Source organism: Loxodonta africana, chromosome 16 (genome assembly GCF_030014295.1).
Source record: "Loxodonta africana isolate mLoxAfr1 chromosome 16, mLoxAfr1.hap2, whole genome shotgun sequence".
NCBI lineage: Eukaryota > Metazoa > Chordata > Mammalia > Proboscidea > Elephantidae > Loxodonta > Loxodonta africana.
Window position 1 is genome coordinate 546986 of NC_087357.1, and position 20144 is coordinate 567129.

Sequence of the window (20144 nt, forward strand, 5' to 3'; positions counted from 1 at the left end):
TCTGATTGTGTTAGATTAGGTAGGTAGTATTTATCTAGGAATGCATCCATTTCTTCTAGGTTTGTAAATTTGTTAGAGTACAATTTTTCGTAATAATCTGATATGATTCTTTTAATTTCAGTTGGGTCTGTGGTGATATGGCCCATACCGTTTCTTATTTGGGTTATTTGTTTCCTGTATTTGTTTAGTCAATCTGGCCAGTGGTTTATCAATTTTGTTATTTTTCTCAAAGAACCAGCTTTTGGCTTTGTTAATTCTTTCAATTGTTTTTCTGTTCTCTAATTCATTTAGTTCAGCTCTAATTTTTATTATTTGTTTTCTTTTGGTGCCTGATGGATTCTTTTGTTGTTCGCTTTCCATTTGTTCAAGCTGTAAGAACCGTTCTCTGATTTTGGCTCTTTCTTCTTTATGTATGTGTGCATTTATCGGTATAAATTGACCTCTGAGCACTGCTTTTGCTGTGTCCCAGAGGTTTTGATAGGAAAGGTTTTCATTCTCGTTGCATTCTATGAATTTCTTTATTCCCTCCTTAATGTCTTCTATCAACCAGTCTCTTTTGAGCAGGGTATTGTTCAGTTTCCAAGTGTTTGATTTCTTTTCCTTGATTTCCACTTTTATGGCCTTGTGGTCTGAGAAGATGCTTTGTAATATTTCGATGTTTTGGATTCTGCAGAGGTCTGTTTTATGACCTAATATGTGATCTATTCTAGAGACTGTTCCATGTGCACTAGAAAAAAAACGTATACTTTGCAACAGTTGGATGGAGTGTTCTGTATAAGTCTATGAGGTCAAGTTGGTTGATTGTAGCAGTTAGGTCTCCCGTGTCTCTATTGAGCTTCTTACTGGAAGTCCTGTCCTTCTCCGAAAGTGGTGTGTTGAAGTCTCCTACTATAATTGTGGAGGTGTCTGTCTCACTTTTCAGTTCTGTTAAAGTTTGTTTTATGTATCTTGCAGCCCTGTTATTGGGTGCATAAATATTCAATATGGTTATATCTTCCTGGTCATTTGTCCCTTTAATCATTATGTAGTGTCCTTTCCTATCCTTTGTGGTGGATTTGACTTTAAAGTCTATTTTGTCTGAAATTAATATTGCTACTCCTGCTCTTTTTTTGCTTGTTGTTCACTTGATATTTTTTTTCCATCCTTTGAGTTTTAGTTTGTTTGTGTCTCTAAGTCTAAGGTGTGTCTCTTGTAGGCAGCATATAGATGGATTGTGTTTCTTTATCCAGTCTGAGACTCTCTGTCTCTTTATAGGTGCATTTAGTCCGTTTACATTCAGCGTAATTATAGATAAGAATGTGTTTAGTGCTGTCATTTTGATGCCTTTTGTGTGTGTTGTTGGCAGTTTCATTTTTCCACTCACTTTTCGTGCTGAGACGTTTTTCTTTGTAAATTCTGTGTTCCTCATTTTCATGGTATTTGAATTTACGTTTGCTGAGTCGTTATGTTTCTCTTGGTTTTTATTTTGAGTTATGGAATTGTTATACCTCTTTGTGGTTACCTTAATATTTACCCCTATTTTTCTAAGTAAAAACCTAACTTGTATTGTCCTATATCGCCTTGTTTTCCTCTCCATATGGCAGTTCTATGCCTCCTTTATTTAGTCCCTCTTTTTGATTATTGTGATCTTTTACATAATGACTTCAATGATTCCCTGTTTTGAGTGTTTTTTTCTTTTTAAAATTAATCTTAATTTGTTTTTGTGATTTCCATGTTTGAGTTGATATCAGGATTTTCGGTTCTGTGACCTTGTGTTGTGCTGGTATCTGATAGTATTGGTTTTCTGACCAAACAATTTCCTTTAGTATTTCTTGTAGCTTTGGTTTGGTTTTTGCAAATTCTCTAAGCTTGTGTTTATCTGTAAATGTTTTAATTTCACCTTCATATTTGAGAGAGAGTTTTGCTGGATATATGATCCTTGGCTGGCAGTTTTTCTCCTTCAGTGCTCTATATATGTCATCCCATTGCCTTCTTGACTGCATGGTTTCTGCTGAGTAGTCTGAACTTATTCTTATTGATTCTCCTTTGTAGGAGACCTTTCTTTGATCCCTGGCTGCTTGTAAAATTTTCTCTTTATGTTTAGTTTTGGGAAGTTTGATGATAATATGTCTTGGTGATTTTCTTTTTGGATCAATCTTAAATGGGGTTCGATGAGCATCTTGGATAGATATCCTTTCATCTTTCATGATGTCAGGGCAGTTTTGTGCCAACAGATCTTCAACTATTCTCTCTGTGTTTTCTGATATCCATCCGTGTTCTGGGACTCCAATCACATGCAAGTTATTCTTCTTGATAGAGTCCCACATGATTCTTAGGGTTTCTTCATTTTTTTTAATTCTTTTATCTGATTTTTTTTCAGCTATGTTGGTGTTAATTCCCTGGCCCTCCAGATTTCCCACTCTGCATTGTAATTGCTTGAATGTGCTCCTCTGACTTCCTATTGCATTGTCTAATTCTGTAATTTTATTGTTGATCTTTTGGATTTCTGAATGCTGTCCCTCTATGGATTCTTGCAACTGATTAGTTTTTCCACTATGTTCTTGAATAATCTTTTTGAGTTCTTCAACTGCTTTATCAGTGTGTTCCTTGACTTTTTCTGTAGATTGCCTTATTTCATTTCTGAGGTCATCCCTGATGTCTTGAAGCATTCTGTACATTAGTTTTTTATATTCTGTATCTGGCAATTCCAGGATTGTATCTTCATTTGGGAAAGATTTTGATTCTTTAATTTGGGAAGTTGTAGAAGCAATCGTGATCTGCTTCTTTATGTGGTTTGATATCGACTGCTGTCTCTGAGCCATCTCTAAGATATTGTAGTGATTTATTCTATGTTTGCTCACTGAGTCTTATCTTGTTTTGTTTTTTTTTCAGTATGCGAAGATGGGCTACTAGATTGCGCTGTCTTGATTGTTGTAGCCCTTGAACCACTTGTGTCTTATTACCAGCTGCTTTGGGCTGTTACCAGATATATAAGCCTGAGTCCATTCACTATTCTTGAGTAGAATCTGATTTTGTGTCACCAAGTGTGTGGTGCAGACTGTCACCTATCCATCTAGAGAAGTAGTGGTGATAGTTGTGTGCACCAGATTATAGTAGCAGTAGGGGTTCACACTCCGGGGAGGGGCGGGGCAGGTTGCTGACAGGCTTCCCCCAAGTGCCAGTGAGGTAGGTGTGTCTCTATTTCAAAAGCACTTGGTGGGTGGTCTCTGCATCTGTATCTTAGCCCCCCAGTGCAAGTACCTCTACAGATTGGTAGGTGTCACCCTCCTTAGACCCGTAAGGCAGGAGGCTAGGTGGTGTGGGGGGAGTGTCAGCCCTCAGTTCCCTGTTGTGGGTCAGTGAGGGCTCTGTTGAATAGGCAGAGATATCAGACCTGGGAAACTTGTCTTTCCAGTAATCTGCTAGAACAATTACAGTCAGATCCCTATCAGAAATGCCTTTGTATTATAAGAGCCACCTTGTTCCCTGTAGGGATGAAAGCCAAGACTGTGGATTACATATACTTGGCTGGAGCTGGTTCTGTGTTTTTCATCCAGTTAGTAGGTTTTTTGGTCCGTGGGTTTTTTGTAGCTGCTTCTCTCAGGCCTGGAGAATGGGTTAGGAAAAGACCAAAAAAAAAAAAGAAAAGAAAAGAAAGAAAAACTGCAGTGCAGTTCACTCTGTGGCTCAGGAAATTCCAATGTTAATGAAGCCGCCTGGGAAGCGGAGGGAGGGTTCAGACAAACAGGAGAGAATAGCACCCCAGAATATAGACAAAGTTACATATCTTGCTTGGGATGACTCTTTTATCTGAGATTCCCGAGGGGCATGTAGACTGTGTGCGCTGGCTGGGTAGACATTGCCCCCGAGGGTCAGGCCGTGTCCGGTGCTTGTGCTGTCTAAGAAGCCTTAGTCAGTTCCTCTGCTCCCAGTCCAAAGCCCAGTGCCAAGGTTCCTTGGCTGGGACGCAGCACTCCCGGCTCCAAAACCAGTTGCTGCCTCCCGGTGACTTCTCCTCCTGTCTGCCGCGTCTCTGCGCTGCCTGCGTGCACTGACTGGGCTTCCCCCCGAGGTCAATTCTGGGGGCTAGGCTGCGCCCCGTGTTTGTGCCATCTCAGGATGCCGTGCTCAGCTCCCCTGTGCCCAGTCCAAAGCCCAGCGCCAAGGTTTCCTGACTGGGACGCTGGCTTCAGGCTCCGAAAACAGTTGCTGCTTCCCCGTGGTTGTTCCTTCTCAGTCTCTGTCACTCAGGTCAACTCTTTAGATCTGTGTTTGATGGTCAGGGTTCGTAGATTGTCATGTATGTGATCGATTCACTTGTTTTTCCGAGTCTTTGTTGCAAGAGGAATCCGAGGTAGCTTCTACCTAGTCAGCCATCTTGGCCCCGCCTCCAGCTTGTCTGATTTAATGGTTTTAAATGTGACCCATTCCTAGCACCCACCTCCTTAGAGGGGGCATCAGAAACAAGGAAGAAAGCAGGCAAGGAGGAGCATGATTCTCCTAGCTAGCAACAGCTTTCCCTGTTCCATGAGAAAGAACATTTGCTGATCACTTTTTTTTCTTATTTTATTTTGTGTTTTTTATTGTGCTTTAGGTGAAATTTTTCAGCTCAAGGTAGTTTCTCGTACCAAAATTATACACACATTGTTACGTGACCCCAGTTGCTGTCCGTATAATGTGATCATACATTCCTCTTTTCCACTCCAGATTTCCTGTGTCCATTCTACCAGTTCTGTCCCTTTCTGCCTTCTCATCGCACCTGCAGACAGGAATTTCCCATTTAGTCTCGTGTATCTACTTGAAGTAAGGAGCACACTCTTCACGAGTATCATTTTATGTCTTATACTCCAGCCTGTTCTTTGTCTGAATGATTTTAGTTCTAGGTTAACAGAGAATCTGAGGGCCATGTGTTCTAGGGTTTTTCCAATCTCAGTCAGACCATTAAGTCTGGGCTTTTAAGAGAATTTCAGTACTACATCCCACTTTTCTCCTCCTTCAGGGACTCTCCATTTTGTTCCGTGTCAGGGCTGTCATTGGTGGCTGCAGGGCACCATCACTGATCACTTTTGAACTTTTAATTTTTGACAGTAATAAAGTATTTGCCAAATATTAAAGGTCAGGACATTATTTAAAACCTTTTGCCTAGCCACTTCCAACCTGTGGCGACCCTACAGGACAGAGTAGAACTGCCCTATAGGGTTTCCAAGGAGCACCTGGTAGATTCAAACTGCCAAACTTTTGGTTAGTATCTGTAGCCTTAAACACTATACCACCAGGGTTTCCAGGAAATATTTAGAGATCCCAGTTTAGAAAAGAGACCAAAATCCCATTTTTACAGTCCTGGATTTTACCTTTTTCTCCCTTCTAGGGTATCTCCAAATACCTCTTTATCTTTTCTCTTCTTCCATGAATGCTGTTACCTTGTTTAGGTCCTTTAATCTTTTGCATTTTCTTTTATGTCAGTCCATCATTTCCAGAGTTTTGTGGTTCGCAGTTGGCTGTAAGACAAAGTGCTTCTTAACTGGGTATAAAGGCTGTCCCCAGTCTGACTGCAGCCTCCCTTTCTTTCTGCTCTTTGTACGCACGACATATCCATTTATCCAAACTGGTCTGTGCCCCCTTTCTCTCCTTCCTGCATAGATGTCCCCCTCCTTTTTTGTGTCAATATTTGATGGCCTTGATAAACCTTGGGGTTAGTAGCTGGATCAATCTGTATTCCCATCCTGTCTCTATCAATTTTTAGAAATGTGATTTTGAGTGAAGTACTTAATTTCACTCAGCCTTAATTTTCTTTTTTATAAAATTTATTTTGCTGTAGTTGTCAAGAATATACACAGCAAAATATAGACCAATTTAACTGTTACTACATGTACAGTTCAGTGGCACTGTCTTTGAGTTGTGCACCCATTTTCACCCTCCTTTTCTGAGTAGTTCCTCCCCCATTGACATAAACCCACTGCCCTCTAAGGTTCCTGTCTGTTCTTTTGAGTTGCTCTTGTCAGTTTGATTCCCTTTCGATAGATCTTCAAAGAGCATAATGGCTTAGGCAGACCTTTTTTACTAGTTAAGCTAAACTATAGTTTGGTTTTCACAAGACTTCAGGGGATATCTTTGGTTTAAGTTTTAAAGATTATCTCAGGGCAATAGTTTGAGGGGTTCATCCAGCTTCTATGGCTCCAGAATGTCTGGATTCCATGAAAATTTGAAAATCTATTTTTCATTTTCCCCCTTTTGACCAGGATTCTGTTATAAAATCTTTAATCAAAATATTCAGCAATGGTAGCTGGGCACCATCCAGTTCTTCTGGTCCCATGGCAAAGGAGGCAGTTGTTCATGGAGCCTGTTAGCTACACATTTTGTATCCTCCTCTTATTCCTGACTCTCCTTCTTCCTCTGTTGCACCAGGCGAAGAGAAACCATTTGTTGTGCTTTGGATGGCCACTTGAAAGACCTCAGGCACTACTCAACAAACCAGGTGGCAGAACAGAGACACTGTTATTGGCCAATTAATTGGGATATCCATGACCCTAAACCTCCAAACCAGAGAAGCAAATCCCATGAGGTTTTTGGCTATACGTAAGCAGCCTCAGCAGCTACTGTTTTTTGTTGTTGTAAATATTATTTTTTTATTTGCAGGATGAGAATCATAATACCTACTTCATAGGTTGCTTGTGAACATAAAGTGAGGTGAAGCACTTAGCGTGGCCTTGGGGGTACTCTCTCTCCCATGTCCTCTTTCTGCCTGTCTAGCACAGAGCTCTGAATACTCATCACATGTGCTTGCTGATTAACTTATTGATGATCGGAATTTCAGGGCTAGTCGACATCTCAATTCTTGATTAGTTATCTTCTACTTGTCACTTTCACATATTCGGAAACTGTATCTTTCTGTGATAGGATCTTAGCACCCCTACGCTATCAGTATGCACCTAAAGGTCCATTGCCCACCCCCACCCCCAGTGATTATGGAAATTATGTTCGTGCACACACATGGTGTCCTGCATGGCATATCTACCCGTATCAGCAACTGACAGCAATTTCACAGCCACTCTGCATCCTCGAGCACTGATTCATTTCCTCAGCATTTGTTTCCTCTCAGGTGTAGTGAGATTTATCATAAGTGTCAAATGCTAAGATTATAGCTGTCATGACAAGGAATACTTCTTTAAAACAAAGGGTTTCTAAGGCCCAACCGATAAGCTTTTTATTCCAAACATCACTTAACAAAATGCAGCGTGACATGAACAGGATAGCTTGGGCAAGCCCTTGGAAGTTCATTTAAGCAGACTGCCCCATATTCATTCTCAGTGATAACATGCTTGGCCTGAACAAGCCTGCCAGTGTTATCAAACAGTGATGCTCTCCTGGCAGCTCTGCCCTCCTCGGGCTGGCGCTGAGAGCACATCAGTGTTTCTTTTCATCCTTCTATTTAAAACATCATTTTCTACCTCTTGCTCAAATGATTGAAGCTATATGTTACACCTGTAAATTTTAGTTTCTCAAAGCCTACCTTATTCTGCCCTTTTCCTTCTTTCTTACTCCTCCTTTTTCTCTTTTCCTTGTTTCTGTACCAAAATAAAACTTTTAAATTATTTTCCATTCAAGTATGCATAACTTCTAAGTTTGGTTGTATTGCTTCTCTAGTTTGATCTGTTGGCTTTTAGTTATTAGCTTGGCCTGGTTAGCTTATATATATGTGTGTTCTCATTGAATTAACTTCATCTCTCTGTTTTCCTCCTGAGTTTATTGCTGAGAAACACTGAACACAGCTTCTTGGACTCTTCTCCCTTCCTTGGTCATTCACGTATATTGCTAACTGGATCCTTACCAGTTGTCAAAATATTGTAACTTCCTCTGTTTTTACCTCAGGCTCAGGCTCTGAGGGAAACATATAAAAGACCATAGGAATAACCGTGGTGTAAAAAGATCCAGCAGAATACGTTACTCTTCCCAGATCCCTCTTTTGGAGAGGAGTTAAGATAGATTATTTTTTAGACTCATAATGACAAATATTATCTAGTGTAACTTCTTTGAATGGAGAGATCTTATGGCCTGGCAACAGGAACCCTGATCTTTTCACTGTATAAGCACTGACAGAGGGGAGATTGTCTGTGCTTGAGTGAGTTTAGGGTTAAAGAAAAGGAAGAGTTGAAACAATAAACTGTGGGCCTGAGTTGCCCTAAATTACTTGTTATTCCTTCTGAAGAGAAGGCATCAGGGCCTGAACCCTGTGTCCTTCCACACTAGAAATATTCATAGTTGGAGGGAGCAATAAACGCAGTCTTTGAGCAAGATGAATTTTTTTAAACTATTGATTTTGAATTTTTAAAAAGTTATTAATATAGTGACTGACTGGGGTCCCAGTGGAGGATCCCAGACAGATCAGGAGAAAAATGTAGAACAAAAAATAAAATTCACAAAAAAGGACCAGAACTGTTCTGACAGGGACTGGAAGAACCTCTGAGATTGTGGCCCTAAGACCCCCTTCTGGCCTGGAACTGAAGACATTCCCAGAGACCGCCTTCATCCAAACAATAGACAAGCCCGTAAAATAAACAATAACACCTGAAAGGAATGTGCTCCTTAGAACAATGAATTATATGAGATCAAAAGGGCAGTATTTGCCCAAAAGCAAAGATGAGAAGGCGGGAAGGGGTGGAAAACCGGAATTAAAGAAAACAGGGAACCCGGGGTGGAAATGGGGAGAGTGCTGACACACGAGGCCATGAAACACTTTGTGTATAAACTGTTGAATTGGCATCTAATTTGCTCTGTAAACTTTTAACCTAATGTACAATTAAAAAAAAAGCTATAAAGTATAAGGAACACCACTGCTGTCGAGTCGATTCCGACTCATAGCGACCCTATAGGACAGAGTAGAGGTGCCCCATAGAGTTTCCAAGGAGCACCTGGCAGATTTGAACTGCCGACCTGTTGGTTAGCAGCCGTAGCACTTAACCACTACGCCACCAGGGTTTCCAAAGTATAAGAAAGAATGAGAGAAGTTAAAAAAAAAAAAATGGAAAGAGATGTACAGGAGCTCAACTGTTACTGTTTCACTGACTTGTGTTAGGGGTCAGGTAGCCTAATCCGCCTTCATTTTTTAATAAACCTCTATTTCCTGCTGTGTGGGCTACTCAGAATCCCTCTCCCACTTCTGGGAGCACTCTCCTGTTCTCTCCTAATTTAGGAAGATGATCTGGCGGGACAGAGCAGGACTGGCTGGTTCTCTGAGGATTTGCTCCTCGGGGAAGATGAGAACTGGCTTGCAGCTTTCCTTTAGTCTAGGGCTGGAGCTCACCCCCAGCTCAACCACAGGAATCACTGCTGCCTGGCACTCTCCCTGCCACACTTTCGTGTCTGGAGTTCCCTTCCTGGCTTCTGTTGTTTGACTAGGAGGGCAGGCCACTTTGGCACCTACAAGTCCTCTTCCCTGGAGCAGGAGGAGTGGGTGAGGAGTGCTCCAGAGGGAGGAGAGGCTGAAGGAGGAGACCAAGAGGTGCCAAGGACAAAGCCTTGATTCACAATTCTGTTCCAGGCCTCTCTGTTTACCTCCTTTTGCTTCTTTGGGGCCACATGTTGGTTGGGAGCAGGGGCCTTTGTTACTTAATAGGGTGTTTTTTTTCCTCCATTCCAGAGTTTGGCTCCACAGTAAGACAATGAGGTCTCTACAAGGCAGGGGCCATGCCACGTGCTTCTCTGCCCTGTGTGATGCACAAAGCAGGAGCTCAGCATATGGGAGCTTCATTATATTAATAGTTTCTGTTTGTAGTCTATTTTGGTCCCTTCCCCCTAACTTACCTAGAATTCTTATATTTTTTCTTCAGCTTGCCTGGCTCTCCCCAGAGTGACATTTATTTTTCTGGAAGGTTTCAAATTTTCATGCCTCTAAGATAGCCTGGGAAACCGTGGTAGTGTAGTGGTTGAGTGCTAAGTCTGTTAACCAAAAGGTGGGGAGTTCAAATCCACCAGACACACTTTCAAAACTCTATTTGGTAGTTCTACTCTGTCCTTTAGGGTCGATATGAGTCGGAATCCACTCAATGGCAATTGGTTTTTTGTTCTCAGGAAGGCGTTCTGCGTTAGTATCAGTTTGGCCATATCTGACTTTATCTGTTGAGGTGAATCTTACTTTTCCTTGTGTTGTATCCTCATGAAAAGCTTGTAATCTCAGGAGCCCCAATTTTGACTTAAGGGGCTTCTTTTCCCCTTCACTGTGAGGAGATGGGAGGGGTCTAGGTTTTTCCCACGAGGTCTCATTTAAATTGGCTGTGTGGTCACCTTTCTGTGTAGTGTGCTCTCACCCACATAATTGGAAGAGTCTCCCAAACTCCTTATACTCAGATCAGTTACTCTGTTCCTTGGGTTCTCAGTCATACTCGTGAAGTCATTGTTTTCATTAAAGTTGTACTGTTCCTTCATCCTAGTCGTTCAATGCAATTTTTCCCTTTCTAGCCAGACCCATTTCTTTGACGGGCAGGGATGAGACATAATTCTCATGTATCCTTACTCACCCTTTTTCTCCCTGTAGACCAAGTACAAGACTCTGTTCAAAATAGCTGATCCATAAATATTTTAACCTAATTAGACTCAGGCATTTATAGACTTCAAAAAGAAAAAAAAATGGCCTTGATACATTAACATCTTAACACACTCTGGAGATCATCTGGTATACGACCTCATTTTTTGGTCCATCAGTTTATTGATTCAATTATCCCTTCATTTGCTCATTCATTCATTCACCTTTTTGTGCTACGTGCTGTGCAAGGAGCAGGAGATATAAGGTGAACATCTACATGGAGCATACCATGACATGCAGAGAATAGACACCGAAGAAATAATTAAATGTCTGATGAGAAATTTAAGTATGTAGAGCTACAGAAAGGAGCCCTGTTGGCGCAATGGTTAAGTGCTTGGCTGCTAACTGAAAAGCTGATGATTTGAACCCACCACCCACTTTGCAGGAGAGAAGACCTGATGATCTGTTCCCATAAAGATTACAGCTTAGGAAACCCTTGGGGCGGTTCTGCTGTGTCATATAGGGTCGCTATGAGTCAGAATTGACTCAGTGGCACGCTACAACAGCATAGCTTCAGAAGTCCACGTGGGAAGCTGGCTTAGGGTCCAGGAGGACTTTTGTAAGAATGTGATGTTTCAGCTGAGGATGAGCAATGTAGGTGAGGACAGTGACTTGCCCACGACCAGTCAGGAGCTTTTGTGTAGCAAACCTTAGGCTGTGACCCAGATTTTGGGGTCATTCCTTTGAATTTCAAGGAGATGCTGTAAAAACACTCATCATTGAAGTACTGTAATTTTCTTGACTGTAATTGGGATCATACAACTTAGCTTTTCCATGAAGCCCTTACTCCTTGCACCTGACATAGTCTTCCTTCCTTGCTACTTAGGAAGCAATATACAGTGTCCCTTACCTCCTTCTGGAGTAGTCATTAGTTTCACTTTTATTATCTTCTCTCAACCACACAGTAGTTTATGTCCTTCATAAGTTTTAAGGTTTTCCAATTCCTGGTAACCCTTTAGGGTTTTATTTTAAAACCTGTCCTATAGTGTGGTAAACATTAAAAATGGAGGATTTATAGAAACCGAGAGTGGCCAAAAGATAAGTGATGAGCAAGTAAGAACTTTAATAAAAAAATTAAAAATTACAAAATAAACTTAAGAGCTCTCTGAGATGAGCCCAGAGGATAGAAAATAGAAAGGGATACTTCTTCCATTCTTTCCTAATTCTTCCAAACCTCTTTATATGTGTGGGCTGGACCAGAGATGCTAACTGGCAGAAATAAAAGGGAACTCCTCTTTACAAGTTTACTCACAAATTATTCGTGTATAGCGCGTGGGCAGAGGAGCAAGGCAGTGGGGATGGAGTACACACGAGAGAAGAAGCTAGAAGGCAGCCAGCTTAGCCTGTGGATAGAGTGGTTATGTCTGTCACATGTGTACACATAGTCCTATGATAAATATGCTACATTCGTTGGCAGAGAAACATATAAATAGAAAACATGTGATTTGCCCAAGATCACATAGCCGGTTAATGAATGGTTGAGCTCTCTGAAATTGTCTGCAAAATTTTTATATTTTGGGGCATTTTTCTGGATAGTTCTAGTTTCATCAGATTCTGAAAGGAGTGTTTGGTTTCAGAAAGGTTAAGAAAAATGGTATTAGCAGAAAATATTGATGATTAAAAAGTTTTAGAGTGATGGAATCTTTCTACCTAAATGCCATGAAAATTAGAAAATGTTAAAGGAAAATTGCTAAGTTCATTACATACTATTTAAAAGTTTGTGTATGATAAAAATCACTATACACAAGATTGAGAAGATATGTCCAACTGAAATATTTATATTAATAGCTCTAAAATGCAATTCTATAGGCAGTGATGATAAAGTTTGACAGTAGTATTGGCAAGAGAGGGGAGCCCTTGAGCAGTGTAGTTAGTTGGGTGTATGTTGTTATAACTTTTCTGGAGGGGTGTTTGACAGCATATGTACAGATGTAAACTCTGCCTACCTTTTGGCCCAGCAATTCACCTTCTAGAATTTATCCTAAGAAGATACAGCTGTGAAGAGATATGTGCACAAAAACACTCATCGTAGCTTTGTTGGTAAGAAAAAACTAGAAATAACCTAAACATCCGTTAGCAGGAGATTTTGTTATTAAATATGATGCATAGGTACCACAGAATACTATATAACCATTTAAAATGATGTGTTCTTTGTTTTTATGGGAAGATATCTATGGTATGTTAGCAAGTTAAAACAACAATTCATGTCACAGGACAGCATGAAAATTATAAATTCATTTATGCAAAAATCATGTACATATGTATATATGTGGATACACAAAGAGTATTCAATAAAATCTTAGTATTTTTTTCCAGATGATTTTTATTTTTCCTTTGGCATTTTGCCGTGTAGCTTGAATGTTTGTACAGAGAGCGTGCCCCATTCTCAAAAGTCTTAACAGTATTTAAAATGTGCTTGGCCCTTCTGATGGAGTGTTTGCAACATCATCTATTAAGTTCAGCTACATACACACTGTGGCACTAGATGTCATACAGAGGAGCAACCTTGTTCTCTAGAAGCTTAAAGTCTAAAATAATTTCAAGGCAATATATTATCAAGTAGTGTGTGGTGTGGAATATATTAAGTACCTGCCTAGGGGAGATTTTAATGACACATGTATTCAAATGTAATACTTAACCTTGAGTGTTTACCCAAATAGGAAAGGAAAAATGGCAAATGTTTTCCACTGAAGGAGAGATTTGGCATAATTTTATGGACCTCCAACATCATTTAACTGAGTGTTGCTACCAGTTTTCGCATTTTATTTTAAAAAGGAGCTGGTACTTTCATTTATTGGCAATGCATTAGATATTCTAAAAACTTGCAATTGAAATCTGATAACATGGCCAGTGAGTCTAAAATGTAAAATAGTCTTCTAGTATGGCAGTGCTGGAGAAAAAGTAAGAGAATATATTTTATAGGAGAAAAGGTCACTTTTTAGCTTTGCAAATAAAATTAGGGATCAGTCATTCCTTAATCCAGTTTTTGCTTTTCTAATGTGAATGTTTTCCTCTAACAGCATCAGACTAATTATTTTTCACATTGGAAAATCATAGCCTGTTGACCTGGTGCACAAACAATACCCAGCAAGGGTTTTTGGAGTTTTTGATAATGTTATTATTTTTCCATTAACATCCCATTATTTAGAATTGTTTTTGTTTTCTCCAGGTTCAGAGAATTAAAAACATTTGTCTGTAGCTAATGGGCATTCTTCTGGGTCAGTAGGGTATGAGCCCATGGTCTAAAGAATCAGAGTAGGTTTAAAGGAAGTTCGTTAGTGAGCTTAAATCTTTAGTGCACTCTGCCACCCGTTCTCTTTTAGTTTCATCCTAAGAACCTGTGCTAAGGGGAATCTTTGGGTGCATATTCTAACTTGGGACATATATACCTCCTTAGAAACTTGAAGTCAGTCTCATATAAAATTTTCTTTCACAGAACTAAATTTGTTTTAGTCTAAAATCTGGTGGCATTATTCAGTGTCTGTTCATTTCATGAAGCTCCTGTGGAGTCAAGAGAAAAGGGAGGAGAAAAGTTGGAGATGACACTTTTGAGGAGTTTGCCGATTGTGCAGCAGTGGTAAGGGTGTCCACGTTAGGTTCCAGGTTGTCAATTTAGAATGAGGCCATTCTTTGGGATTGGTGTTTTTTCTCTCTGTGGGCCGAGATACAAGTAAGTGGAGTGTTGAAATTAATCATGTTGGTTTTGCCAAGGAGCAGGTCCACATGACAGTGAGAAAAAGGGTTTAGGATATATGAGAGAATGTGGTTACGATAATTGATCTTGGAATTTAAACTGGTTAAAAAACTGAAGTGGCTATTAGGAGGGTGAGAGACAGTGTTAAGTGGTAGGATCAGGGGGTTGCAGATCTCAGTGGAGTCAGAGGTTTGCAGGAATTGGGGTACCAAAGGGTGGGAACTTGAAAGAGAGGAGATGGTGGTGCTGGAGAGTAACATGGAAGAAATTTCAGTGAAGAACTGGTGTATGTCCTTGAAATTAGGGTGGAGGACAAGACCGAGAGCCAGAGTATTGGAAGGATCATCTGTGTGGGTATTGATATTCCCGAGCATCATGGTTACAGCAGTGATGGGGAAGGTCCAGGAGCCAGGAACCCAGATGTTCCCAGAGTGAGGGGGACCTGGTGCTACATCTGATTTTGTGAAATTCAAAGCTGAGGGTTCTTATGGAAGAGGAATGGAGAGAGAATAGTCTGGATGCAGTAAAGAGAAGCAATATGGACATCCATCCTTTCTCTAACCCGTGTGGTTCAAGGAATATGGCGATAAAATCACCAGCAGTTAAGAGAGCTAGGGAAGAACCAGATGTCAGGAAGAGGAGGGGAGCATTCAGAGACGAGGCCAAGGATATGGAGCATCTTGCTGATGACTGCTGTGAGTTCCAGAGAGCACAGGGGAAGGGTTTCAGGCACTGGGGAAGGACGGGAGACAGGGTCAGGAAAGGGATGAAGAGGTCATATGACAATAAAAGTTGCAGGGATGAGCAGTAACCTTGAAGTCCTGGGCTTCTCATGGTGACTGTTGTTAATGTAAACGTGATATCCCAAGGCTATGAGTATAGGGAATGGGATGTGGGGAGAGCAGTGTGGATATTCGAGGACCTGGTTAAGGTCTCCCACCAGAGTCTTCTTGAGGGGTGGTTTTACACAGAGCACAAAAGACTCCATTTTAATCCCAGCCAGAGGAGGGCCTCTCCTAATTCCAAGCACTCAGAGCTCGTCCTTGTCCCTGCCTCAGGAGGGCTAAAGAACAGCAGAGGGTCATGGAGGGCTCTCCTGCTTTATTCAGTTTTGTGGATCATTTTACATATTTCACAGCATAGTGTCTCCTTTGCATCATATTTCTGCTGGTTACTTTGTGCCTGATAACGAATCCTCCTTCACACCTTGGCCCTTTCTTCCCATTTCCCCATCTGAGCAGATGAAAGCTGCAGTGTGTGCCAGTCCAAGGGCAGAGTGTCTGCCATGTGCGCTATAGGGCTCTACTCAGTGAAAATGCAGCCTGCAGGAAGGTGTTTGGTCTAAAGCCAGGGATCACCTCTACTGACCCAAGAAGCATTCAGTTCTATCTTCCAGTCAATCCAGAAGTATTTCTATAGTACAAGCCAAAAAAAGAGTATGAAGTGCTGGTTAAGTGATCTATTTTGGGACATCTCATTTGTTTTTAACTCTTTGTGAGTACTTGACTTTTAATTCAAAATGATTCCTTGATAAGAATGATGCCTTGATAAGAATAATTCCTTGATAAAGCCTTAGTCTCTCTCCCTGTGGGCTGATGCTAGATATATTTGACAAAAGGACTTGATTTTAATTTTTAGGAAATCCTAAAATCATTGTGCTCAGGAAGGGAGAATATGGCATCTTGTCTTCTGTGACTGAAGCCTAATAATCTCTGTACCTCTGGCCTAGTATTGGCGTTTCTAGTTAGTATGGAAGAAACCCAATTTCTTTCATGTTCTAGAAACAGATTTTATTCTTTTCTCAAAGAAAGAACCTCAATGTAGAGTATATATTTCTTAATTAAGAAGTCTTACGATGCATCTGATTGATAGCTCCTTACACCAGGTGAGTGGTGGACGAACAGCACAAGGCAGCAGTAGACGACTGGCCTGACCAGGATGCCATCACCCGTGCTCAGGATGCTGCCTGTAAGGGTGACGGTTGCACAACATGGTTACTGTGATTGAGATCACTCACTTGTACACCTGAAATATGGTGCATTGGCAAGTGTTGTTTTCAAAAATAAATGAATAGCGGTGCAGCCTGCTCAGTTGCTGGGCCGTGGGTCACCTGCTTCTACTGCTCCCTCTGTCCCCTCAGCTTGTGGTTCATGAGCTGTAGAAGTGGAGGAAATCTAAAAGTGAACTCTCCACTGAAAAAGCTGACTACTCTATGCCATCTATGAGGAAGTGCTGTACATGCAGATACAAAGGAAAAGCAGCTAATAAACCCTGAAGAATGTTTATTATGAAGAAGACGACAGTTTATTAATGAAGAAAGTATGATTTCAGTCTCATTATAGCATTTCATTACAAGGATTCGTTCTTGATAACAAAGCAATGTCGCTGTCCTGGTAAGTGACCTAAAGAAAAAGCATTTTGTTGATCAGTGTACAATAAATTCTGTGTAATGAATACTCTCTCTGCTGCTTGTTCACTTAACAGCCATTTGTCGTTAGAAAGGAATTGTCTTCTGAACTGGAGATGGGCACGGGGTGCCAGGCTATTGTAGCAACTCTGAATGTTCTGCTCTCCCTGCCCCCAACTCCCGCTTCTTTAAAAATTCAACGTTTCCCGCCCTTAGGGAACTCACACTGAAGAGGTGGACCGCTAGACTGCTGACTACTGCAGGCTGAGCTCCTTGAAGGCAGAGCTCAGGAATTCTTATGGTCCTCTCTCTGTGTAACCAGCACCTCGCACAGTACCTGGTGCGCAAAAGCTGTTCAGTAGAAATTCTTTTTTTTCATTTTTAATTTTGAAATAATTTCAAACTTTTAGAAAAGTTGCCGTGTAATACAGAGTGCACCCATATACCCTTTAGCCAGATTCATTTATTGTTAACATTTTTCCTCTTTTTGTGGCTGCCCTCCTCTCTCTCTCTTTGTGTGTGTGTGTGTGTAAAGTTTTTTTTTTTTTTTTTCTGGGACCATTTGGAAGTAAGTTGCATACCTCATGTTTCTTCTAAACACTTAAGTGTGTATTTCCTATATGAATAAGGATATTCTCTTCTGTAGCCATGGTACTATTACCAACCTAGTTGAATTTAACTTTGCTGCAGTACTTTTATCTATTTTACGTACTGCCCATAGGTCAGTTTTGTCACTTAACCCAACAGTGCCCTTTCTAGCATTTTTCTTTTCCTCCACTACAGGATCCAGTCCAGGATCACTTATTCCATGAATTGTCATGTCTTTAGTTGCTTTTACTCTGGAGCAGTTCCGTGGCCTCTTTGTATTTTATGACATTGAATTTTTTCACACATAGCTTTATTGATGTATAATTTACAGATGATAAAATTCACTGGCTTGAGCATGCAGCTGGATGATTTTTAGTAAATTTAGAGAATTGTGCAAACATGACCACAGTCCAGTTTTAGAACATTTCAGTTACCCTAGAAAAATCCATCCTGCCCTTTGCAGTCAATTCTCCACCCTCAAGCAACCACTAATCTGCTTTCTCTCATTGGAGATTTGCCTTTTCTGGATGTTTCTATAAATGGAATCATACGACATGTAGTCTTTCGCATCGGGCTTCTTTCACAAAGTATAATGTTTCCAAGGTTTGCCCGTGTTCCCGCATGCATCAGTATTTCACTCCTGAGTAGTAGTCCATTGTGTAGATACACCGTATTGTGTTCATCTGTCCACCAGTTGATGCACGTTTGGATTGGTTCTACTTTTTGACCCTTATGAATAATGCTGCTGTGTACATTATCATAAACAAGTCCTTGTGTGTATATACTTTTAATTTTTCTTGGATAGATACTTAAGAGTAGAATTGCAGAGTTGCGTGATAATTTACACTTTAATAAAAAAAAATTTTTATTTTGCTTTAGGTGAAAGTTTGCAGTGCAAATTAGTTCCTCATTCAAAAATTTATACACAAGTTATTTTGTGACAGTGATTGTAATCCCCACAGCATGTCAGGACTCTCCCCTTCTCCACCCCAGATTCCCTGCATCCATGTGTCCATTTTTCCTGTCCCATTCTGCCTTCTCGTCTCTGCTGTTTAGTCAAGTGTTGCCCATTGGTGTCGTATACTTGATTGAACTAAGAAGCACATTCCTCACGTGTGTTGTTATGTGTTTTATACACCTGTCCAATCTTTGGCTGAAAGGTAGACTTTGGGAGTGGCTTCAATTCTGAGTTAGCAGGGTGTCTGGGGGCCATAGTCTCAGGGGTTCCTTCAGTCTCTGTCAGACCAGTAAACCTAGTCTTTTTCTGTGAATTTGCATTTTGTTTTACATTTTTTTCCCACACTGTCCAGTACCCTCTATTGTGATCCGTGTCAAAGTGGTCAGTGGTGGTAGCCAGGCACTATCTAGTTCTTCAGGGCTTAGGCTGATGGAGGCTGTGGTTCATGTGGTCTTTTAGCCCTTTGGACCAATATTTTCCTTTTGTCTTTTTTTTTTTTTCCTTTGCTCCGAATGGGATGGGGCCAATATATACATCTTAGGTCACCATTCATAAGCTTTTAAGATCCCAGATGCTACTCACAAAAGTAGCATGCAGAACATTTTCTTTATGAGCTGTGTTATGCCAGTCAACCATGATATTCCCTGAGACCATGGTATCCAACTCTCAGCCCCAGTAACATGGTCCCTCAAGTGTTTGGATGTGTCTAGGAAACTTTTATGACTTTGCCTTTGTCAAGGTGTTCTGAGGTCTCTATATTGTGTGTCGTCTTTCCTTTAGCCAAAGTTAAGACTTGTCTACTATCTAGTTAGTGACATCCCTTCCCCACCCCTCCCCTTCTTGTAAGATTGTTTTTTCTATGTGTAAACCTTTTCTTGAGTTTTTGTAATAGTGGTCTTGTACATTACTTGTCCTTTTGTGATTGACTTATTTCACTCAGCATAATGCTCTCCAGATTCATCCATGTTATTAGGTGTTTTGTGGATTCCTCATTGTTCTTTATTATTGCATAGTATTCCATTGTGTGTATGTCGCATAACTTGTTTATCCGTTTTTCTGTTGTGGCACTTAGATTGTTACCTAAGATTGCTATTGTGAATAATGCTTCAGTGAATGTGGGTGTGCCTATGTCTATTCATGTGATGGCTCTTATTCTCTAGGATACTTTCCCAAGAGTGGGATTGCTGAATCATATGGTGTTTGTATTCCTAGCTGTTTAAGGAGGTATCGTATCATTTTCTATAGTTGTACCGTTTTACATTCCTATACCAGTCACGCATAAGAGTTCCAACCTCCTCGCAATCTCTCCAACATTTGTTATTTTCTGTTTTTCGATTGGTGCCAGTAATGCTGGGGTAAGATAGTATTTCACTGTAGTTTTGATTTGCATTTCTCTAATAGCCAATAACTGCCAGCATTTCCTCTTGTGTCTGTTAGCTGTCTGAATGTTTTCTTTGGTGAAGTATCTGTTTATATCCTTTGCTGATTTTTTAAACGGGTTATTTGTCTTTTTGTTGTTGAGGTGTTGAAGTATTTTATAGATTAGACCCTTGTGGGATGTGTCAGAGGCCAAAATTTTTTCCCGATCTGTAGGTTCTTGTTTTACACTTTTGGTGAAGTCTGTTGATGTGCATAAGTGTTTAATTTTTAGGAGCTCCCAGTTATCTAATTTATCTTCTGGTGTTTGTGCATTTTTTATAGCTTGTATTCTGTTTATACCATATATTAAGGCCCATAGTGTCCCCATTTTTCCTTCCCAGCTGCTATGGGGCAGTTCTGCTCTGTCCTGTAGAGTCACTGTGAGTCGGAACCCATTCCACGGCACACAACAACAACAACATGCACGTAAAACAATTAAGAAACACTCCCAAACCGCACAGTGTTTTCATGAGCGTCACAAGGTAGTGCTTACATTCATTATTATGAACCGTTGTACTTA